The 24775-nt window shown below is 43.0% G+C and overlaps 1 long non-coding RNA gene across 4 annotated transcripts in view; it reads left to right on the forward strand.

The window, feature by feature from the left end:
* LOC139440381 (uncharacterized) overlaps window positions 1–24775 on the forward strand; it is a 60134-nt gene that overhangs the window by 18407 nt on the left and 16952 nt on the right. Inside the window, exons 3-5 of one of the 4 annotated variants that reach the window (XR_011650596.1) lie at window positions 13317–13498; window positions 19905–20033; window positions 22113–24339. This is a non-coding gene — a long non-coding RNA (uncharacterized lncRNA). Of the gene's footprint in view, window positions 1–13316; window positions 13499–19904; window positions 21310–22112; window positions 24340–24775 lie in introns of those variants that run through there. The other 3 variants (XR_011650599.1, XR_011650597.1, XR_011650595.1) reach the window with 3 other exon arrangements.

A 24775-nucleotide genomic window follows, 5' to 3' on the forward strand; every position in this document is an offset into this window, starting at 1 on the left:
CCTGAGGCCACATGGAGAGACAGAGAGGCCTGGCCCTCCACCTCCTCGCTGCCCACAGCAGGCCTCCTGCTGATTCCACCCACAAAAGTGAGCAGCAGTGGGCGCCGCAGAAGAGTCAGAAGCTGAGCCTGGCCGGACTGCAGACTGTGAGCAAACAGAACAGCTGAGTCGAGCCAGCCAGCTATGAAGCGGGGGGGATCACCAGAAAAAGCACCTTCTGGATATCTGGGTCTGCATGATTCTGCCAAGGAGGTACACAGAATCGACACTAGAGTGATGCATGTTTGACTCGTTTTTGTTTTTTAATCCTCACCTGAGGACATTTTTTTTTTCATTGCTTTTAGGAAGGAGGGGAGAGAGAGAGAGGGAGGGAGAGAGAGAAACAATTGGTTGCTTCCCCTATGCACCCTGACCAGGGATTGTACGCACCCGAGATAGGGATGCAACCCGAAACCTCTGTGTGTGCCCTGACCGGGAATTGAACCTGCAACCCTTCAGTTACGGGGTGATGCTCCTGCCAACTGAGCCACGCCAGCTAAGGCTTATTTGACTTGGTTTTATTTCACATTTGATTTTGGTGTGGTTAGACCATGTAACATGAGATAAACTCTCATGACTGACTTTTCACCGCACAGTACAGTATGTTGACAGGTGCCATGTTGTAGAGACACCTAGAGTTTACTCATCCTGCTGAACTTGTTCGACCTTATGCCCATTGACCAGTAACTCCCGTGTCCCCCTCCACCAGCCCTGCACCCACCATTCCACTCGGAGTTTGTGAACTTGGCTATCTTCCAGACCTCCTAAAAGCGACTTGTAGTGTCGGAGCTGGAGTACGGTAGTATACACGTGGGCACTGCATTTTGGGGAATTATGCTTTTGTTAGTAACATACAGCATCCGGCAGAAGTAAGGCCTGCGTGAGTGTGGTTGGGATAATAATAGGGGTGTAATAATTCATAGTTTTAATTTGAACATTGCACCTAAAATGCCACATGGTGTGCTTGAATGTGATAGCGTCATGTTACAGAATGACATGCTGATGATTTTGTAATAAAAGGTTTTGTAATAAAATAGGGGCATTATTTGTGCCAGACCCTGAATTTCAGCTACGGTTTTGATTATCCAAAATGTACTATGGAATATTAATTACATTTAGCACTTTGGTCGGTGAATGAATTTTTAGCCTCTCATAAGTGACTTATAAATGAACTTTTGGAACACGTTAATTGACCGGGCACTGCCTATCATCACGTGCAGACCTTCAAGGTATTATTTCCAATTATCACAGTAATTCAAGCAAGGGAGGCATTTGGACCTGGCTGAGCGGCTCCAGGAAGAGGCAAGCACTTTGGTGTCAGAGCCCGAGAGGAAGGCGGGAGCTGGAACAAGCCAGGCACAGAGGTGCAGCACAGAGACTCAGAGTGAGGCGTGGCCTGCAGGGTCCCAAGGACTGGCTTTACCATCACACCGGAGGAGTGAAAGGGATTTTAAAGAAATAACCCAGAAATAACTGAGCAAGGATGTCACATGATGAAGCCATGCTTGTGACTAATGAATTTGGCAAAAATTCCTGGGACAAAAGAGAAGAAGGAGAGATTTAACAAAATCATGAGAAATCTTACCGATCTCCAGTATTTCCAGCAACTTTTTTCTAGTACTCAAAAGAGGGGTTTAAAAACAAATAGAAAGTAATTGCAGCCAATGTCAATAAGTACCTTTCTTCTGCAGTTTTATGAAATATTTTATGCCATGACAACAACAAATTTAAAAGACTACTGCATATTCTAAGAAGCACGAAAGCCCATTCTTGGGTTACGTAACTTTGATAATCATCCTAGGATGTGTCCTGATACTTTACATAAAGAGATACGTCGATTTTGTGGGCATGTCCTCTGTCACCCTGGAACAATGTTCATATCGACTTTCCTTAGCAATTTTATTTTATTATTTTATTAATTTTTTCTGTAGCAATTTTATTGTGCATGTGTATAGATATGTGGATTCTTATCATTTCAGCCTCTTATTCTGGAGGGAACTTTTTGTATCTGACTGCACATTAAACAGCAGAATTTTCGTACGTACTTAAATGTCGCTGGAACAAATGGGAATGTGTCTCCTTACAGTGAGAACCACGTTCAAGAGAAAAAAAACCAGCTAGGCACTAAAGGAATAATTAAGCCAGGATGGAAAAATAAAACAACAACAAAAAAGGCTCCCCAATTCTCAGTTTAGTTCACAATTTCTCTAGAGCCCCCTATATGCATACTTCACACTGTGATTTATAATCGCGCGGAGGGCAGCCCAGGTACTAGGAGACAAACCTGTTGTTGGAATCTGTTACCCTCGTAAGCTTTGTACCCGAAGACTTTGTTTATGCAGTAGGCAGGCCTTATGTTTAGTGTGCAGCATGGCTCGAGTTGGTGCTGCCGAAATAGATCCATGAGATCCGGCCAAGTTATATTTGCAGGAGAATGAGCTGGGCTAGGGTTTCTTCTAGCACAGCACCTGGACATTCTATTCTATACAACTCTGTAGGAATTGGTGGAAGGCTTTCTAAATTAGGTAAAAGCTTCTCAGAGGGCTTAGTACTTAGCTGAACTCCCTGGCTTGGTCTCGGAGCTCATTCAGGTTTCAGTGACATGTAGTAACAACACGAGATGTTTCCCGTGGCCAGAAGTGACATGATGGGTGCTTCTGACGTTTAGAATGGCCCATCACATCGCTGGATCGCAGCCACTCTATTTCCCATTAAAATATGAAGCTACAAACCTACCTGAATGAAGTGAGTCAAGTAAGAATCACAGCGAATGTTTCGGAAATGCTGCGTACTTATTTAGGTTTGTCTGCGTTACGATCTACACTATAAAAGATGGAGGTTCTTTTAAAACCTGGAAATGCTGCATGTTTTTCAACAGCATTACTCTAAATGGATCTAATTTCAGCTTTCAATATTGTTTGTGATTAAAATATTAAAGGTAGTTTTCAATTTGAATTATTTAAATTAGAGATGCCTGTAGATTAATTTCAAAAATTAAAACTCATAATCAGATGTTAATTCTAATTCTTTTTCCTGTCATATAAGTGTAAAATTGTGTTTTTATCTCTAAGGTAACATAATGAACCGTGAATCTAAGATTTGAAAAACTGTATACTAATGAACTTATAATTCCCTTGTGCGTATTGGGAGAGCTTTTTTTCAAAGCATATCTGAAAGTATAAAGAATCTCTTTTTAGTGTTTGATTAGCAGCAAAATTAGTGAGCTAGAAACATTATTCGTAATACAATAGAGACGTTAGAAAAGTTGGAGGCGCTCCAATGGGGTATTTGAAAACAGGGACAACTTAATTGTTCTGAGGTTGAGAGACAAATTATTGATTACACTTTCCCACTGAAGTATTCTCTTTAAAATTAAACTGAAATTGTTTGTATCTTTGCTAAGGAAACACTCATCCTATGCTGTATAGTGCTTGGCACACAGTAGGTGCTCAATAAATATTTTAAAAATTTATGCTAAATGCAAATATGTCCACTAATTATAAGCAGCTCTGAGCATGCTGCTTATTTGAATTTAATGAAAATTATGGTTCATTTGTCTGTCGTATGGATTAGATGCAATAAGGAAATAGGAATTTCGACACCGTCTTTGGTGATTGTATGAAGCAAGTTTTTGATTTGTAACATTTTGATTTACTATTTCTATTCTTATGTGCAAATGTCTGATTTCTAGAAGGTATTAGGGCAATTTTGGGGTGTTAAATGCTTTGATGTTTTCAATGATGCCTCATGAACATGTATTTTTAAAACATAAACCTGAGCAATATAAGAAACAGCATAAACTAGTTTAGATATTAAATGAAATGTTCAGAGGAGTAATTTTTAGCTCTATTTAGTCCAGTTGACAGTAAGAATTTTCTAGGCAGCGTGAGAAATTAGGCTAAAATGAGTTTCTTCTGTATGTGATAGGAGGTATATACATTTGGGTTAGTGTTCTGTATGTTTTACAATAGATGGAAAAATAAATGATACTTCCTGTGTCTGAGTAAGAATTTTAGTGTCCCAAGTATTAGATGAGAAAATATTCTTAATTTTTCAAAATCAGTTCTATGGTTATATAAAGCCAGGGAGCTTTCCCCATGGTGTTGGAGAACGCTCACAGCAGCCCTGGCTGGTTGGCTCGTTTGGTTGGAGTGTCAGTCTGTACAGCTGAAGGCTGTGGGTTCAATCCCCTGTCAGGGCATGTAGATTGTGGATTTGAACCCCAGTCAGGCAGAGCGTGTTGTGGGAGGCAACTGATCAATGTTTCTCTCTCATATCGATGTTCTCTCTCTTTCTCACTCCCTCCCCACCCTCCTTCCCTCCCTGTCAATCTCTCTCTCTCCTCCCTCCCTCTGTCTTTCTCTCTCTCTCTCTCTAAAGTCAATAAAAACATATCCCCGGGTGAGGGTTAGAGACAAGAATGCTCCCAGCCAGCCTGGAGTTGGGCGAGGACCAAAGATGAATAGGGATATAAGTAAGGACAGCCATGAACTAGCCCACAGTGTGAAAATACTTTTATTATTCATTGGACAAGAAAATTACAGAATCAGGGATGCAGAAAATCCACACATTTTGACATGTGTGATTTCATTTAAGTTTAAAAGATGCTGCTAAACAGAAGCAGGAAAAGAGGTTCAGATATTCCCAAACGAGGCTTGCCTCAGGAAGAAGGAGCAGGCATCTCAGGCTTTCCTCTACCCTACCGCTAGATCTGTGTGCCCGTCATCACACGTCTATCCGCAGTCCCACGTTTACGAACATACAACATCATGGTAAATGACGAGAAGACAGAGAGTCAGTTTCTTAAGTTTTGTAGTCTTTTAAGAAAGCCAGGAACTACCGCAGAAAACAAATAAGGACCGATAACGTTTGCTGTATCCCGAATATCAGTAACAAACAGTAACTGCTATGTTCAGCTGCGATAGAAGTAGAATGGGGTAAGTGTTAAAAAACCAAGTAGCAGAGGACCCTAAAAGGTGGAGAGATTAAAATTTGGGAAGAAAAACTCTGATTTTAATAGGCTAAGATTTCATGTAGACCAGGGGTGTCAAACTAATTGTCACTGGGGGCCACATCAGCCTTGCAGTTGCCTTCAAAGGGCTGAATGTAATTTTAGGACCATATAAATATAACTACTTCTCAACTAGGGGCAAGGAGCTTGGCGCTGCTGCTGGGTAGAAACAAGGTGCCGGGCCAGAGAAAAACAAGGTGGAGGGCCAGATGCGGCCCTCGGGCCTTGTGTTTGCCACCTGTGATAGAGGGAGCCACACGGCAAAGGCACGGACGCCAGGAAGAAGGGCCAGATGATGGGGTTGCCCTGACTGAGCCTTCGGTGTACACAGTGGCATAAAAGTCCAAACGAGTAGGTAGACCACGGTAACAGAGAATCGGAGTGCTGGGACAGGTGACACTCGTTGTGGCAATAAACCTGTGAAACTACCGGAAGTCTTCCCCTCCACTCCCGGAGTGACACTGTGAGATGCTGGTTTTGGAAGAAAACTCCGGGGGAGGGCAGTGAAAATAAAGGCCTGAAGGTGGGGAGACAAGCTGGAGAGTTGGTAATGACCCAGCTGGTAGGTGTTAAGAATCTGAAGTAGGACAGGAACAGGAAGAATGGAAAGGAAGAGGGAGACAAGGTTGCAAAGATGGAAGTAAAACTAGCTATTGGATGTTAGGATAGATACCAGAAATAACATTAGTAACTACTGTTTGTTACGGATTGGTACGTCTGTATGCATAGGGGCTATTGTCTGAAATGTTTATTTCTTTTAATGTCATTGTCTAGTATATGTATCAGAGTAATGCCAACCTAATAAACTGAGTCATTTCAGGTATAATTTATGCAGAGCTGCTTGCATTACTTGGAAGTATCAGATTACCAATCACAAGTATAAAAAGATGTTCTGTCAAATGAGGGAGGACAGATGCCCAAAATCTGATAGAAAGTGTTAAATGGATGGGAAATATGTAGGCACCATTCTCCCCGTCAGCTTCACATCTGAAAAGGCCATTGAAAATCACGGTTGGAAAATGTGCCGGAAGAATGTTTACTCCCCATCTAAACGGACTCATTGGAAGTGGGGTTAGACAATCTCTTGTTCAAGAAGGAGAAAAATAAAATAAAGGCCTAACCTGAATCTAGGAAATACAAAGCAGTGGAAGGAAACAGCCTGCAGACGAGCTAGTGAAGGGGCTGCTTTTGAAAATGACCCTCTGTAGGAATCAGAAGGCAATGTCCGAAAACAATTCAAGAATGCATGTGAGAAGGCATTGCTTTTTACACAACAGGAGGAGAAAGTCGTTCAGAGAAACAACATTCGAATGAAATGGTAAGGGAATGACTTAAAGTGAGAAAGGTAGTAAAGATGGTAAAACTTATATTAAAAGAATATAAATCCACTGATACTCCCGAAAAGACTCATGGAGACACAGAGGATAAACTTGAGAAGGTCAACAACAAAGAGAAGAAAATGTTCACAAAGCAGTGGAAGACAACCAATACTATTTTTAGTCCCTACTGTTTCAGTGAAGCCTACAAATACATATAAAGAAATCTGAGAATCAGGTCAACTCCAAGGACCTTTTCCTCAGAAATGCGAGCACAGACACAGACACACAAAACTCCTATCGACTTCAAGAGGTTTGCAGACTTCCCCAAACTGCATGTGAGCATCCCTTGTCCGGGTGAAGAGTTCCTGGCAAGGCAGCGGATCTGAATGGGCCAGTTCCTCATTTCCAAAACCGATGTTCTGCGGGACACATTTCCCTGCCACCGCCTGTGACCACAGTATCCCACACTCAAGTAAATTTAGGAAATGCTGAGATGAGCAATATTAAGCAGATTCCATTACTTCGTTAATTCCCATTTATATGCAATGTACCTAATACCTAGCTGCTTAAAAAAAAAAGCTTCCCGTCTGCCAGGCACTATTCTAAGTTAGTATTCAACATGCACTCATCGAGTAATCCTCATAACAACCCAGCGGGGTGGCTTCTATTATTTTCCCTGTTTCACTGACAGAGACTAAGGAAATGCAGATTAAATAGCCTGCCCAAGTCCATACAGCCCATAAACTGGGGGAGCTAGGATTCAAACCATCCGACCCAGAGCCTGTGTTATTAACCACTATAATAAAGAAAGGAAGCAGAACATATATGGACCATTAAACTTTTTATTTTGAGATGAGCCAATTAATATTCTGTAGAAGTATTTTTAGCGAGCATGGTATGGAAAGTGGTAATGTGATTAATTAGGCAGATTGAATAATATGTATATGTAAATATGTAAAGCTTATACAGGCACACATAGTTATGTAGCTTTGAAGACTAATAAATAATACAGGAAGTATTTACAAAACTCAATTATTTATTGGGCCACTAAGAATATGTCAACATAACTGTGGGCAGAAATGGTACATTCTATATTGTTTGGAAACAATCCAGTGAAACTAAAAATCACTAAGTATATTAAGTGTATTTAATCATATTATGATACGGTTATAGCTGCTGAGGCAGAACCTCAAAATTACAGTTCTTCAAAGAGATAGAAGTTTATTTCTCTGTCACAAACAATTGTGTCACAGACCATCAGGGTAGGCAGGGCAGCTCCTGGGTGTCAGGGACCCAAGCACCTTCTCTCTGCTTATTCACACACCTCCGCCCATGCCTTCCACCCTGTGGACCGAGGGAGCCGCTCAGTCCAGCTCCCTGCTCCATCCAGTCTCCGTGTCAGGCACTGAGCGGAGGAAGACACACCGTTGCGTTTTCAGAGAACGTGTCGGCATCTCTTCCTTGGTCCATCACTTCCTCTCACATCTCCCGTGGAATTCAGTTTCATGGTAGCACCTAGCTACCAGAGTGACGAGGGACTAGTCTTCAGGTTGGGGACCGTGGGCTCAGCTGAAAAATCTATTATAATAGAAGGGGTAACAGCTGTTGGGGTCTGGGCCATCCGGAAGTTTTGGCCACTCTAAAAAGGAAAAATCCTCTCGACTCAGATAAAAGGTGAAATCAAAACTGTAATTACAGAAGGTTTAAAATGGGTGGGATGCTGCCAAACCTGTACTCAGAAGAAGATGTTTTGCTTAAGTGATTTTATATTGAACAAGACAGAACGAAAATAAGCAAATGAATCACTCACACAAAGAAGCTAGAAATCATTCTTTAAAATGAGTATAAGAAAAGCATGAAAGAATTAATTAAAGATAAAATTGTAGGTTAACGATTTATACACGAGGAAAAACAGTTGGATACTAAATAAATGTAAATGCTGTGTCTTCAAAAAGACCATTAAAAAAGATAAACTGAAGAAAGTACCAGCCCATAAAAAAGAAGCCTGTTACGTTATGTATGAAGGAGGGACTGTAACCACCGATGTGAAGCAAGGTTAATAATCACAGGCATATGTCATCACCTGGCACAGCGGCTAGCGGAGCCCCTGACACAAATAAGCAGGACCTTCATTTTCGTTCATTCATAGACTCCGGCCGGCCAAAGCGCTCGCCTCTGAAGTAATTAATATATAAGTCAGTATTAACAGCATCAATGTATGATGCTGGAAATGTGAATCACCAGAAGGAGAGATGGGAGGGACTCAAATGTTTTTGTAGCACATTCTACATACCAGCTGCTTTACATCATTTTTTTCTCAGTCCTTTCAGCTTCGGGGTCCTCTCAGGAGGGATAACCCCATTGCAAAGCCAGGGACATTGAGGTGCAGGGAGATTAGCAGTTTGCTCAATGTCTGTGAGCTCTTCGTGTGATGGAGTCCCCCTTTGCATGTTTGCTGAAAATACTTATCAGTCCTTTATTTACCTACATAAGTATATGATTTATAACTTGGGGAGCTGGTAGGTAGATAGTGAGTTAATGCTCCCTTTTTAATATATTGATCCCTTCAAGAATTATTTCTAGGAGGTCCATCCCCTCATTGGTAGGACGGATACATATGTGCAGTAAATGAGCATTTCTGGTGAAAGCAACAACAAAAAAAGAGATTTTGAAAATGCATATGAGCCCCATGAGTAGACTGTCTAATCTTTCTCTACTCTGTACTCTACATCCCGTGAAGGAATTTCCTCTACTCCCATGACCAGGCCTTTCTCAGACACTCCCACCCAGGAGCTGCCCTGGGCCCCTCCTTAGCTGGGAAGGGACATCCTGAGTGGCTCTGAAGCAGGCAGCAGCCTAGCCAGCAGAAACAGGGGAGCCATACCAATGACACATCCTACAGGGCGATGAGAACAACTGATGAAAATTAACTCTAGACGGTCTGGCTCTTACTGCTGGCCCGGCACCCTCTGGGCACGCGTTTATTACCAAGGTAATTAACATGTCTTTGGATGCTCTGCTTTGGCGCAGGTTCAGATGGCGGAAGCGGCTGTTTAACAAACACTGCGTCCGGCCTTCACAGTAGCTTCGTGAGGTTTATCAGGAGCCAGTCCTGGATTCTTCACACAACCCTCCAAGGGCTTTGCTTCACTGTCACCTCCCTCATCGCCCCCCTCTCCACCCCTCCCCCCCGCCCGCCCCGTTCCCTCTGTTTCTCCCAAAGTTGGAAGATTTCTACTGAATTGTGGGATATGGTCTTGTCATAAAATGGGAATACCCGTTGTCTCTTCCAATAAGGCTATTTGTAAATATAGTTACCCCCCTTTTCTTTCTCCCAGTATTGAGTTGTATCCCATCGAGTTGCTCCTAGAAAACATTGTCGGTTAATATTTCAGAGTAATTTTGTATTAATGATACGCTCTCCACAGGGTCCGGCACAATCAGCTTTCTGTTTGGGTTTTACATTTTTACAGTGTCTTAACTTCCCCACCCCTGGCAGTTTCAAGTCCAATCGTGAGAAACTTCACGGCCTGATGGACACTCCGCTGTTCAGCGCAGCCCTCGTGGCAGAATCAGCCTCAGAAATCACCCCACACGCCCATTGTGGCTGCGTTTAGGAGAGGTTAACAAATATATTTTTCACTCTGAAAGTACCCATGAAGGGGTAGATGTTAAAAAGATCAATTCCATAATAAGTGGAAACGTCTGACATCTGGTTAGTGGGAGGGGATGAAAGTAAGAAAAAACTAGACACGACATGGTTTCTGAATTCTTACAAGTTTTCAATATTTTAAACCTAGCATAATGCCATTTTCTCTTCTCTCTGCATTTCTATTACTCTCTGCACTTTTCCTTAAATCCTTTAATTATAGCACTGGACCAGCTGTAGTGATGCGGGCTGCCACTATGGTTGGCTAAAAACCCTTCGGCCGTCAGTTTCCTGCCATTTGCCGTGCCTTCACCAGGGCGGACTTGCCTCCGAGCCTTCAGAGAGGAAGGGTGGAGACCTGTAGGCACATGGGGTTGGGTGCAGGCAGACCAAGTGGCGCAGGGGCGGTCTACGCTGGGCTCAGGCTGTGTAGTAACTGAGTTTCACATGAACTTGGCCACTTGCCTTTCTGGTGAGAGGCGGAGCGGGAGAGGCTCCAGCAAATTCTCACACCTTCCACAGCCATGAAGCCTGGGCCACGGGCACTAGGACTGACGCCTACACCACTATGAATTCAGGAGCCTCAGTGGCACCGGCCCGTTGGCTGTGCTGGCACTGGTAGGTGCTGGCTTCCTCAGCATTTACCTGGAGGGTGCAGATAGCACAACCCAGAAATGCAGGCAGTGAATGTGACGTGGCAACTGTAACCAGTAAAAGGTAGGAAACCCAAGGAGCCAGTGAAAGAAAGTGTGCCTGCGTCCCCAACCCCTCAGTGCACTGTCCCAAGTAGCAGTAGTGGCAGGTGGCCCGGCCAGAGGATCCCCGCAACAGGAAACAGCCAGCCCTGATGCACAGCTGGGCCTGCTTCAGAAATGCTCCCTTGTGGAGCCCAGTCTTCCCTTGCCTTCCCGGGCTGCACCCCCAAGGAAGCTACAGCATGGAAGCTGCGGCCTGGGGTCTGTTTTCTGGGGACGCTTATTAAAGCCACGGACTGAACCTCGCTCAGTGGCCACCACTAAAACATGAGGACAGGAACATTGAGAGAGTGTGGAAAAATTTATAGCAGGCAAAATTAATTTTTTCAACTTACTGTAGTTCCATTAAAGACTGATAAGACAAATTTTAGTGAAGGAAGCAGCATAATTAGGAATGAAGTAGCTATATATGCATGATGACAAAGGAATGGATTCATCAGGGAGTTTTAATAACTCGTAAGTCATATGCACCTAAAAGAAATCTTCAAAGTGCCTACAGCAAAAGTGGCTGAAGCAAAACAAAGGGACAATCCCCAGAGCTGGAGACCCCCATTCCCCTTTTAATTGTTCACACATTAAGCAGAAATTTTAAAATAGACATAATTTGAACATACAATTAGCATAAATTTCCAATAGCAACTTAAAAACTTGAAAAAAGCCCAAATATTCTTTGATTCAGTTTGAATTAAACCATTGCAAAAAAATAAATAAATAAGTCACTTTGTGGAATATTGTGTGGCCGTGATAGCGAACAAATTACAGCTACTTGCAGCAACGCGGTGGGCCGAAGACACACAGCCCAGGGCGAGAAAAGCGAGTCGCAGCCCACATGGAAAACGATACCACATTACACACTTACAGATGACAGACAGACGTGTGTGATGGAAACTCTTTGAAAAAGCGAAGGAACAATAAACCCAACACTCACAATATTGGTTACCTTTGGGGGCTGGAAGATGGATGGGATTTGCAGGAAAGCATAGACACAGCCTCAGTGATATTCCACCTCCTGAACTGGCTGGAGGGCTCATGGCTGTTTTTGTACTTTTTTAATACTCACTCCAGGTTATGTTTAAGGAAAGGTGAGGGAGAGGGAAAAGGAAGGGGGAAGGAGGGAGAGAGAGAGAGAGAAACACTGATGTGAGAAAGAAACATTAATCAGCTCCCTCCTGCACACAGCCCAGCTGGGATCAAACCCAAGCCCCACGCATGTGCCCTGACCGGGAATCGAACCGACAACCTTTAGGTGTGTGGACAATGCCCCAAGCAACTGAGCCACCCAGCCAGGACGGTTCATGACTTGGTCATTAGCTGCATGCTTCATGATTTTATGTATGAAACGTTCATATTGATATATATCAAATTTGTATATACCAATTTTATAGATTACATATTACATAATAAAATGATACATAAAGTATAAACGTTGGTTTATAATATCATGTCTATTGAGTACGGCAAAGTGCATCATTAGTTACTGATAAACTGATTTAGGAAAATGAGTTTCAACAATTTCATTACCACGTTTTATTCACTGTAGGTCTTGAGTTTATGTTTGTTGAATAGTGTATGAGAAAAGATCACAGACCACTATTCCGAGGCTCCTCAATTATCAAAATCAATCAATTAGTCCTTTTTAAAATGATCAACTCTGATTCAACTTAATGGTCTGCTTTCCAATTCACTTCCCTATCTTTTTTCAACATAGAAGGGCTGCATAGTCTGTCTAGGGAAATTCGGCACATCTCGTTCATTTGTGTCCGGTGGTGTGGCTCCAACTCTGAAACTGCCAGTGAACATGTAAAATTTCCTTCATATGGAGGAATGTCAGCATCGCTAGATATTTATTCTTTCTTCAAGTACATGTGCTCTCCACATAGTGCTCTGTAGCCACACACCCGTGTCTGCGAACCGTTAGGGTGGTCCGCGCGCACAGCTACAGTGTGAGGGGCGAGCTGAGAACCCCAGAATGATTGCTGGTCTCTTGCGTACGCTTGCATCGAGCGACAGCACGATTACTGGCTGATTCCACTCAGACCTTGAACTCGTTCACTTATTAGCGGGGCCTTGGCAGGTTACCTATTATCTTTGGCCGCATTTTCTGCCTTTTAAACGTAGCGATCATGTTATCGCCCAATTCAGAGGTTCATTGTGAAGCTACAGTAAACTCACACATGTGAAGTTCATGGCACCGTGTACTTCTTGCTCTTTGGAAACACTCAGTAATTGCTAGCTGTTGTCGTTAATATATATGGTTGGGGAGTGAATACAATGGGGCCCGTTGTTTTAATCTTATCTGACATTTCAGATGAGGTAGTCTCAGTAAAAAGATCCTGTTCGTACGTGGGGAGATGAGAAGTAAAGAAGCAACAATGGTACCCTTTTCAGCTGCAAAGAACCTAAGGCCCAATTGAAAGTGGCATAAATGATAAGGAAAGTTGATGAGGTCAAGGTCAGGAATTCTTTTCTCCAGGTGGGGTGGAGCGGGTGTGGTTCTGAATCTCTCTTCTCTGCCACACTCAGGCTGTCTGTTTTCTCCCCAGCTCCACTAGGTGACCCCAGAAGCTGCCGGTAGCTTCTCCCACGGATGTTCAAAGGTTGGCTGAAAAGGCATCTGTTTGTCTGAAGAGCTTGGAAGAGTCTTCCCAGAAGATGCTGTCTTGTCCTCCTCCACATCTGCCTCGCAGGCCCCCAGAAGCCGTGGGGGGGAAGGCTGCTAAGGCAGGTAAGTGACGGTGTTTGGCACACTGAGGATGGGAAGCAGGTGTTGGAAGCAGCCTTGAAAAGGTTAGTCAATAAATACATATTTACTGTACAATATCTAGTACAGAGACCCATTCTATGAATATTTGAGGAAAATGCCCCTTAAAAAAGATGGCATTAAGAAGAGAAATAATTGATGATTTTTATTAAAAAAGTAAAAATACTAGTGGGGACATAGAACTGAATAAAATAAGACAAATGTGCATAATTATAAAGTAGTATCACGTGATTTATGGAAAAGCAAGTGTCCTTACCTATACATATCTTCTCTTTATCCTTCATTGTATTCCCCTCAAGGGAAATCCACTCATTTTATTTGCAATGGTCGCATACCACATGGTTTGGAGGAGTTCCTTTTTGTGGTTGTTCCCGGGACACTAATATTTGAAAAATAAATGGGGGACCCAAAAAAGTTACACAATTTGCAATTCAAAGGGAAAATTATAGTGGTAGAGCAAGCACTTGGCATGTGTAGGTAATGTTGTTCTCATGGTCTTAGGCTTGCTGACAAATGACAGGCCTAAAACACTTCCACAAACAAGAAAATATATCATGCTTCAGTTCAAAGCCTTCACAGAAGCTATAAAGTACCACTGTGCGCATTTTTGAATTTTGAAAATATTGATGATTTATACCTATGATATATTGAATCAAAACAGTCATCAAGAGAGAAACCAGTAAATGTTTAATGGATTTGTGAACATTAGACCTATTATTTTTAACTTGTTTCCATTATAGGTAAAAGGAATATTGAAAAAATGTTCGCAGCCATGGGTTTTTTTTGTTTTTTTGTTTGTTTTTTTTGGAGGGAGGATGTTGCTGAAGACACCATGTTTTAAAAGGCTGTGAACTCATAAAAATCGTAACGCTAACAGCAGCCTTCTGCATTTTCTCATCCTGCTTCCTGATTTTACTAGTGAGGCCCAGGCAGAGAAGCCGGGGAGGCACTTGCCTCGGTCCCCGTAGCTGGCTGCTGCTCATGAGGCCGGCTCTGCGCTCCTGTCTTTTCATTTTTCCCTCTAAGGTATTAGTGTCCTTTTTTTTTTCCCTGTGTTCCACTCTTGGAATACACAGCACCCTAAATTTTAAAGCAGACAAATGATACATTTTACTTCCATTTAAAGCAATTCTGTCAGAAATAAAACCTGGAGAGGTGGATTATGTTTCAAATCAGTTGAGCATTTTCCCCCAGGTTTATTTAGGTATGACTGGCAAATTAAAATTGGATATATTTAAGGTGTACAACGTGATGGTTTGATGTACGGTTGTCCCTTTGTATCCAGGGGGACTGTGGGTGCAGGACCCCTGCCCCTGCCATACCAACATCGGGGATGGTCAGGTGCCTCGGGTGGGACGGCTCTGTGCCTGCAGTGTGTGACCTTGACCTGTTTGCGTGGAGGCAGCCGCCAAGGGCGCCGGCATGTCTCTGTGCTTGTTTGGTCTCAGTGGAATGGGCTACGCATGGCAAATTCAAGTTTTGCTTTTGGAAGTTCCTGGGATTTATTTGTTCAAATATTTTTGATCTACCCTTGAATAAATTTGTAGATGTAAAACCAGAGAGGGGGCAGACTGTGTGCACACACTGAAATGACTGCCACCATCAAGCTAATTAACATTTACCATCTCGCACAGTAGCTGCTGGGGCGGGGTTTTGGGGTGTTTTTTTTGGGGGGGGGGTTTGTAGTGAAAACAAGGTCTATTAGCCAATTTTAAGCTCACTATCTGTACATCAGATGCTCAGAACTTAATCAACTTACAACTTAAAGTTTGCATCCTTGACCAACGTCTCCCCCCCCCCCCCCGCACCCCAGTGTCCTCTCTGTTTGGCTTTTTCAGATTCCACATTTCAGTTGTGCTTTTTCATTTGCTCAAAGTTACGTTCCAGCGTCTGAGGCAGCCACGTGTCTGATAGCTGGGAGGTCTGAACACCAGCCTCATTCCTCACGCACGAGCACACCATCCTCACTGTCACCCAACAGAACAGTTACTCACACAGAAGAACATCCGCCGTGATGGTAGAGGCATCACAGAACAGAGGTCATGGCTCCAAATCCTTCCCCCAAAGTGTGTCCGTCCAGTCCTGGCAGGACAATGAGTCTGACTAGGGGTTTCATCTCCCATCCTGGGCCCTCCTCCCTCCTCCCAACTTCAACGCCCTCAGGGGGTCATGGTCCCACATTATCTTCTGAGTGCACCTCCATTGGGTTTGTATCACTCGAGTCACGATCTGCTTGATATAAACACACCCTTTAGGCAATTTCCGCCCGTCCTCATTACTGTTCGAGCCCATTTTCTATGTGAGATCAACCAGCTATTTTCCACTCAGAGAGTCCTTCCTCCAATAAATACTGACTGGGCACTTGGCGTAGTCCTGGCATCCTAAGAAGCTCTGGGGATACGCTGGTGAGCACGAAAGAGACAATGTCTTTCCTTGCAGAGCAGCTAGTCCAGCAGGGAAGACATGCCATTGGATGACTTAACTCAGCAGGCTCAGCGCTCTGATCCAGGAGCTTCGGAGCAGGACTGGAGGAAGTGGCAGAAACATGAACATAACCTCCAAGCAAGGTCACTTCTCCCCTGGCCCTGAGCGCCCAGTGGGACATTCACACGCCAAATGGGCCAATTTCATTCTTGTGGTTGTGTTCGGTAACACATCTTTAGTTTTTCAACAAAATGATTTAAAAGGAAATTTTAAAATCTAGAAGACGTACTTCTGGAAACCTTGATTTAACTCTTTTTTTTCTCTAGATTTCTATACTTCCTGGAATGAGTCCTACTATCTGAATTTAGCTTCCGCTGTGGCTGTGGTTTCTCAGAGAATCACTGACTCCCTGTCTTAGAGTCACGTAGGGCGGTACCAACACACGGACATTATTGGAGCCCACGTTAGCCCTACCAAAGCATCATCTCCAGGTCTGCAAGGAGAGGAAGGAGAACCCACATTTGCGTACTTACTTAGCCAGCTCCCTTCACACACATGACAATTTGACCCACCATTGAGAGTTTATTCCATTCTCTTCCCATTGCCTCGAAAAGGGGTATATGTGTCTTTTCATGGGAAAACTATCCTTAACTGCCCAAGTGCCAAAAACTCACCGAATTTCCTATTATATTGCCTAAGGCACTATGTTGGTGTGTAAGCATTTCTTGGGACTAAAATGACACACGCCTAGAGCAATCCCTGGTTACTGGGGCACTCTTCCTGGGGAGAAGTAAGCATTAGGAAGGTCAAGTTTTCAAAATCCCTGCTTAACCGATCTGGAGTTGCATATTTTTTACCTAGGGAAACAAAATCACAGTTACTGTAAGGGACTAGCCTCTGGCCGATTCAGAAAATCGGGGCAAAGTTTTATCAGAGTACCCAAGACTTTGTGACCCGAGAGTCCATGTTCTAACAACTAAATCATTTTCGGTGGCAAGGTATATTGCACAAAACTATTAGTTTGGGTAGCAGACACATGCTACATAGACGACACCCAATGAAAATTCAGGGGCTTAAGGAAGAGTCAAGTTTAGGTCTCCCTCAAGGTCATAGTCCAAGATGAATGGTCCACATTGAGGGTTGACTCCGCTCCACATAGTTTTTAAGTGATGACGGACCTTTCACTGTGTATTCCTCCATTCTCTAGAATGTTCTGCCCATCTGCATGGTAAATCAGGTGACCATGGGCTGCAGCTCGTGGGAAGGGGAGTGAGAGTGCAGAGAGAGCCTGAGAATGGCACCCATCACTCCTCATCACAGTTCAGAAGTGACAACCTGCCCTGAGGCCACAGGTCACTGCGAAGGGGCTCCTCATTGTCACCCCAACTGGGAGCTGCGCAGCCAGCTCCCCCAGTGTTAGGAGGGGAGAGTGAAGGACAGGCATGGGTGCATAGCAAGCAGTCTCCCTAATTCTACTTCAGAAATACCAAAGGGCCTTGCTTTTGCCCCAAAAGAAATGACTGACCCTGGAAAAAAGGGCACGTATTTTTTTCAAGCGCCCAGAACTTTATTAGTTTAATAAGCCATGAGGCATATTCCCTTTCTGAAAATAAGTCTGTATCTTTGTTCTATTGCTACTTAATGAACTGCCCCAAACCTTGGTGGCTTAACCCAGGGAGCAGCAGACTTTTCTGTGAAGGGGGAGATTGTAGATATTTCAGGTTGTGCAGGCCGTGCGGTCTCTGTGGCAACGACCCAACTCTGCCTTTGTAATGACAAAGTGGCCGTGGACAATCCATGAACAAAGGAGCATGGCTGTGATTCAATAAAACTTTATTTTTAAAGGCACGTGGTATTCTGGGTTTGGCCCACGGCTGTAGTTTGGCTGACTTCCAGCTTAAAACGACAGCTATTCTAGTTTTGCTTGTGATTTTGTGGGTGATCAGCTGGTCGTCCAGTTGCAGACAGGCTGTCTGAGGTGAAATCCTCTAGAATGGCCTCTCTTGCATCCCTGGTGTTTGGCAGAGTGGTCAGTGCAGAGGGGCTCAGCCGGTGGCTGTTCTGCGCCCCATGTGGTCTCTCGTTCACCAGGAAGCTGGCTGAAGCTTCCTCTCACACAGTGGCCTCGGGACGGCAGGGACGGTGTGCCCTGGTGTGCCCACCCCAGCCTGTGCCAAGTTTGCGAGTGTCCCGCTGGCCACAGCCCGGATTGAAGGGGTGGGGGAACTTCAGCTCTTGATGGGAGAGCAGCGAAGTCTCATTGCAGAGGTGTGTGCCTAGGGGACAGGAAGAATCATTCCAGTCACCTTCGTAAACTGGCTGCCACAAAGTCTTTGAAGTAATAAAGGACATTGCAATTCAACTTTAGTAGTTTCCTTTCCTACTACAAAGTTACTTAAATACATTTAGAAATATGTTTAACAATAAAATGATCTTTTACTTTGGGAGCTGTAGTGGAAAAGGTGTATGTATAACTTACTTTAAAATATTATAAAGAATGATATGCCAAGGGCATGGAAATGAAACAAGAATTTTAGGAATAAAAATAATCCACACTGAAGACTACCTAGATGAGAGAGTTGTTAGCTAGATAACTACGCAGAGTTATCTCTGGCCTGTTTAATCTTTTCTTAAATTCCTATTTCCTGCGGCGCCTACCTTTGAAGTTCCAGGTTATAGAGACTGCCTGTCATCGTGATAGACGTAGTGGCCTCTGGCCCACAATTTTCTGTCCGAGCTCTCTGAGCAGCGGGGTGTGTAGCTGCTGTCAGTCCTCGCATTAACTTATCGAGAAGTTTCGAGAAACTGAATCCCTGCATTTAATCTAATTTAGTGGGTGGTGGGTTAAAACCCCTTGAGTACCTGTCTATGAAGTCACTATAGGAAACAGTTTTCCTAGACTAATCATGTAAAAGCAATTTACTAGATAAGTATTAGTCGTTATTTATTTTCCTTACAAAAATCTAATAATATGTTGGAGAAACCATTTCATCTGCACTGTCAGTAAAACAATTTCTACAAACCCTCCTCTCCTGGCATTTTGATGAACTAATTGGAGTGCTTTCTAATGTGTTGGAAAAGCGAAGTTGTTTGATGTTCTGTGAATGCTCTGAATTAAATTACCAGCACGCTACCGTCATCAGCGTTTCCCAGGTACTGGGCATCACAGGAGATCCATCACCCATTGAAAGGTCTGCCGGATCCTGTGAGGACCTGTCATGTCTATTTGTTTATTTTCAGATGGAAAAAAAAAAAACCCAACAACCTAATGCTCAGAAAGGTTAGGGAATTTGCCCAGGTCTAGTGATGTGCTGGTAAGCCGACACACGGGAAATTAGACCCTGACTTACAGAGCGGACCAGTTTGGGGGACTGTAAATAATCACAACTGGCTGATTTCAAGCGACCAGCGTGACGTCGGTGCACGTGGTGTGGGGAAGAGATGCACTCTATCGGCTGTTGTGAGCTACTAGGCGGTGGCTCTGGCTCACTACTGCCAAGGTCAGGTGCATAATAGGATGTCGGATAGCGGGACTTGAGCTTCTGGCTGTCTACAAAATCCATCTTCTAAATCGTCATATTCAGTCATGCCTTCTGCCATCAGAAACGATTCACCTGACAGATCACTGAAGTCACCAGTGTGAGTGGTATCTGTAGTCCCAGACATGTAGATGCTTCCTTGTTTTACTTTTGGAAACTAACCCAGGAAATACTCTCTCAGAATCGTGCTGTAACCCTGTTACTGGCCAATCCTCGCTAGAGGTGCTCCATCACCATTTCCATTCTTCTTCCCTATCCATTTGCATCTGAAGCTCCCACAGTTTTTGCTAGTGGTGTTTCTCATTCATATTTCATTGCCACTTTTCATCTTAAATCTTTGTACTTGGCCCCAACAAATTTCTTTGCTGTTTCATTCTGATGCTGCTTTTTTTTTTTCCTTTTCATAGTTTCCCGGCCGCCCCCACCCCACCCCCAAAGCATGACTTGTCACATTTCCACTCTCCAGTTCTTCCACGCCCTGGCGTCCCTCATCAGAGCAATAAATGGATGGACAGAAGTCTAATTACTAAAATAAGGTGGGCTCACATTTCAAGAGGTATTTAACTGCTCCATACCAGAGTATTCTCATCTGCCAATGGGATAATTATAGTACTCACCTGATCAATTTAAAAAAAAAAAAAGCAGGAACTCTAGGAGAGACAAATATGGGAGGTCTCAGATGTGGGTATGGACAATACCTTTGAGAGCGGGTGAAACCCAACATTATTTTCTGCTGATGAAAAGCATCATTCAGTGTTTGATGGGAACACATCTCAAAGACTTGGAAACAATAGGGCTTTTGTAAGTGACGGCATTTTTTCCACAACATGAAATAAAACCGTACTTGGATACTTTCTTCACATAACAAATCTTATTCTAAGTATTGTATTTTTCATCCTTTGCTAAAATTATTAAGATACTTAAGAATACCCTTTACAAGGACCCTGAGTGAAAGAATGACAAATGAGAAAATCTGTATTTTCCTAAATGTATCTGTGTTAAGCTTTTAATTCTGTAAATTTTAGTTTTAATTTTTCAAATTGGCATGAATTTGTATCTGATTGGTAAGAGGGGATTTTGAAAGCATCCCTGTGATGATGTGACAGTGTACATTTGTCTATACCAGAGCCAAGGAAAGTTTTAAAAGTCATGAGAATTTTCATAATTGCATTACATGCTGAATTGAAGTGAGTGGATACCCAGCAAAAATTGTTCTCATATGCTTTTACAGAAAAATAACAGAAAACATTAAGTTGATTTTTCTTTTTACAAAAATGAGCCCCACTGTATGTTTTCTTGCCATATAAAGATAGAATGTAGGCTCCAAAAGAGCTCAGTTAAAAATGGAAATCCTCACTGCAGATGAGTAAAACAAAAATCTTACCTTCTGCCTGGCGCCTCATTCTGTGGCTCTGTGGCAGAACTCAGCGACATCTTGGTTTGCTGTGGGAATTATTATTTTTACTATGGAGAACATCCTAGAGTCTTAGAAAGTGCACAGGATGGTGAATAAGGACATTTTTTTTTTTTTTGGCCTGATGCATTTCCAAGGGCACCCAGGCACATGAAAGTAAAGAGATTAAAAACAGCTAATTGAGAAGACAGAGGTTCAGATGGAATACAACCACCAGTAGAAACAGCGCTGAACTCTGAATCGGGAAGTAAAGCCAGAAGTGAATGCAATGTTAAACAGTGGTTAATTATAATTAAACTTCAAACATAATTTGTAAATCGCGTATCAGACCGTAAAATGGAACATTGCTGTCATACCATAGAAAGCAAGCCAAGTTTCCTGTGATCGAGAGAGGATGTTTGGACTGTGATAATGTCGGAGACTAGAAGGAAATTCTGGGGAGAAAATCACTCAAAGTTTAAACAATATTCTTCTAATAAATGAAATGTACTGACAATGGCATAAATACTGCTTCCGCGTAAGGAAAATAATGTATTTAACGTGATACCTTGTTCTGTGCAAAGCCAAATGATTCTCTTTACTGTTCCAATGGCTTTCCTCGCTCAGCTTCACCACTTAACCGACGCAGTGTGCAACTTGGCAATAACGCAGGCATATTGGCATGTTCCCCTACGATTAAAGAACTTGTGTTTTTTCCTCTGTACAGACTTACATGTTGTTTCGCTTCAAATTTTGGTATTACCATAAGGTGTGAGCTTCACTTATTAAAACATGGTAATCGAGAGCTTCAGTTCTATTTTGTTTAGAGACGATGGGAGGGGGTTAGATTTAAGTAGAGCTTTGGACTGCAGCAAATCTCCTTTCTCTCCCAATTCTGGACTAGATTATTATTTACCAGTAAAAGAACTTTTGAAAGTTTATGATGATTTATTTTATATGCAAAAAAAAAAAGAAGTATTACTGGTGAATATTAAGCCAAAACATACCCTGGCTTAAACAGATTGTAAAGCAGAAGTGGTGAGAACGCTAAATAAATAATAAAGAAAGGAAAGAGGAGTCAGGATTAGTCACAAAGTGAAAATGAAAGCTCTAATAATGACAAGATTGTGAACAAAACATTTAAGGAAAATGCAAGACGCGTATCTTGGCTTTCTAAATTTCTGTTTTCTTAAAATTTTTCTGGGCTTCTCTTTATGTTTAGATTATGAAATCCATCCGAATGAATAGAAAGCACACGGAATTTACGAGGAAGGCTACCCAAGTTACAGTGCAGCGTGAACATGCATTTTACAGGCCCTTCCCACAACCACTGTGTTGTCAGGGTGTCGCATCTAATCGTCGTCGTTTTCAGCGTAGGCTGCTGTAATGCCACCAACCCTTCTTTATGCAAGCAGCCCATTTCCTTATTAAACCTTCGTTTTATCTTGAATATTTTATTGGAGCTCTCACTGGTAGAGAACAGTGGAGAAGGTTTACATTGAACTTCTTTTTATTTATTTATTTATTTTTTGGAACACATGGTTCATTGTGAGCCATATAAATAAATACATTAATTGCCTTATCATACTCCTAGCTGACAGATGGGTCCCCAGGCACAGAGCCGAACCTTTCTTTTTCTGACACCTCCCACATCTTGCCAGCCCTGACCCTTTTACCTGGCCAGAGCAGCACTGTGTGATTCACCAGGGCTGCCCTAATCTCTAGCTTTTAAAAAGCCTAATATTGGAGCCCTTCTCAGAATCGCCACTGCCCATCAGCCGACATTCGCTACAACATGAAGAATCTCACAGGACCAGCCGCCCCCGGCTCTCTGGTGACTCAGAGTCATATTCTCGCAGCTTGGTGACCTGCTGGCCCAATAAGATGACACAGCGCTTGCTCTAATCTCAGACCCCGTATTGTTCACCTCTGACATAAACCGCTTCATTTAGCAGTGATTTAAAATTGAGAATTTACTGGAGAATCACAAAGAGAGTTACGGTTCCATTTTTACACTGAAAGATACTTCTTTAGTACAAGGCAAGTACACTCTCTTAATATAGCTAACGAGTTAAAAATAATCTTAAACATTTTTTTAAAGTCAGGCATCAGGGCAATAAAACATGTTTTGAGAATCGCCGTGCACCCAATCTCAAACCCGCACCTCTGATTTCTGGGGTGATTCCAGAAGCCACTGACACGGGAGAAGTGTGCGGATTAGTACAAAGTAAACACACATGGGAACACACGCAGATGAACAGGTGAGGTGTGCAGACTCATCTGCTCTGTGAGGTAATTTAGTATAACCTGTAAGGGATTCCCTCCTTCAGCAAAACCAGACTAGAGTTAACTATGGAAAATGTAATCAACCTTTTGGGGGACTGGGTCGGAAACAAAGAATCAGGAAGGGAGACGTGTAGGTTGTAGGAGCTAGGTGTTTGGTAGCACCCAGTCCCACCAGGCCGACCTAACGTGGCTCCCAGTCTCACCGCAGACCGAAAGTCACCTGGAGACCCTGGTGCTCACTTGTCTTTCACATACAGCATCTGTCATTTCTGCTATAAGCATATTTGGTATAATGGGGACAGCCTTCGACTGTATCTTAGAAAAGCTGAGTTCTTTGAATAATTCAGAGACCCATTTATGCCAGCTAGAGCATCTACACACACTGCAAGAAATATGGGATCTATATCTTAGGACATTCAAAGGAGAGGCAGTTTCACGCCCGGGGCTAAGGGATGCAGGAGGTGGAAGGTAATTCTCGCATTCCGCAGTTTTTATGCCTCAGCCTCAGCAGTCGCTGAGCCTTTCATGATCCACTCCAATATTTCACGCCTTTCTCTGCCTTGCCCCAGCCCAGCTTTTACAGCTTACTCAGAGTTTCAGCTAGCTCATATTTCAAGCATGGACAAAACCTTGGGAGGTCATAGAAAATCCTTTCTTCAGTTAGTAGATCAGAATCCAGAGACAAAAATACCCTGATGGGCCCAGCTCATCTTTTCAAGTCTGGGCGCAGTTCGTAGGCTGCTGGCCAGCCTCCCCTTTGCTTCCAGTCCAACCAGCTGTTAAGCTGTGGAAGGCACAGACCACCTGTGAGTAGATGTGGCCACTCAGGTGGCAGGTGTGCTGCGCAAGGACGATTCTCTTAGAAAGGACATGTTGCAGCTGACACAGGCAGTCCTCAGCATGGGGTCCAGAGACCAGAGCTGGCCCATTTGCTGTTTGTGACCCATGCAAACCGATAAACACCTGAGGAGGATCATTTCAGGACCCTGGAGCCATTTGTTCACGTAATTCCACGGCTGTTGTATCTAATAATTAAAATTTGGATTTGATTTTTGCATGTATTTTTGTTCATTTTTTGAGTAACTCACTTATATTATTTAACAATAATGGTTGGTGACAGATTGGGAGTGGGTGGGAAACTGGTCTTTTGCTACAGATATTTTGAGAGGTACTGGTTTGGAAGACTCCAAGATTCTAAATGTGGTATCCCCCTGCCCCAGCCAATTAAGTAAGAATGATTAAATCTTTATAGTCAAGTTATAATCCTCTGAATACCAATTTCCTCCTAAACAAACAGGGACTATATTTCCAGAAACTCGCCCTATTATCAAGTTACTATCGGGCATATCATATGAGAGAAGTAGGAGTATATTCTCAGCATTTTCATCATAAATACATCATTGCTTTCCTATATAAAATGTAAGATGTGGCAGTGTAGATTTTATTGCATGCTTATGTTATATTTGCAATCCTTGCAAAAGACAATTGGAGATCAACTAATAAAGATTTACTCAGGACATGGTCTGTTGTCAACAATCGACTGTATATACAAGTTAAATAAAAAGTATTTAAGCAGCATGACATCCTCAGAACTATGAG

The sequence above is a fragment of the Desmodus rotundus genome, chromosome 12 (genome assembly GCF_022682495.2).
Source record: "Desmodus rotundus isolate HL8 chromosome 12, HLdesRot8A.1, whole genome shotgun sequence".
NCBI classification, from domain to species: Eukaryota; Metazoa; Chordata; class Mammalia; order Chiroptera; family Phyllostomidae; genus Desmodus; species Desmodus rotundus.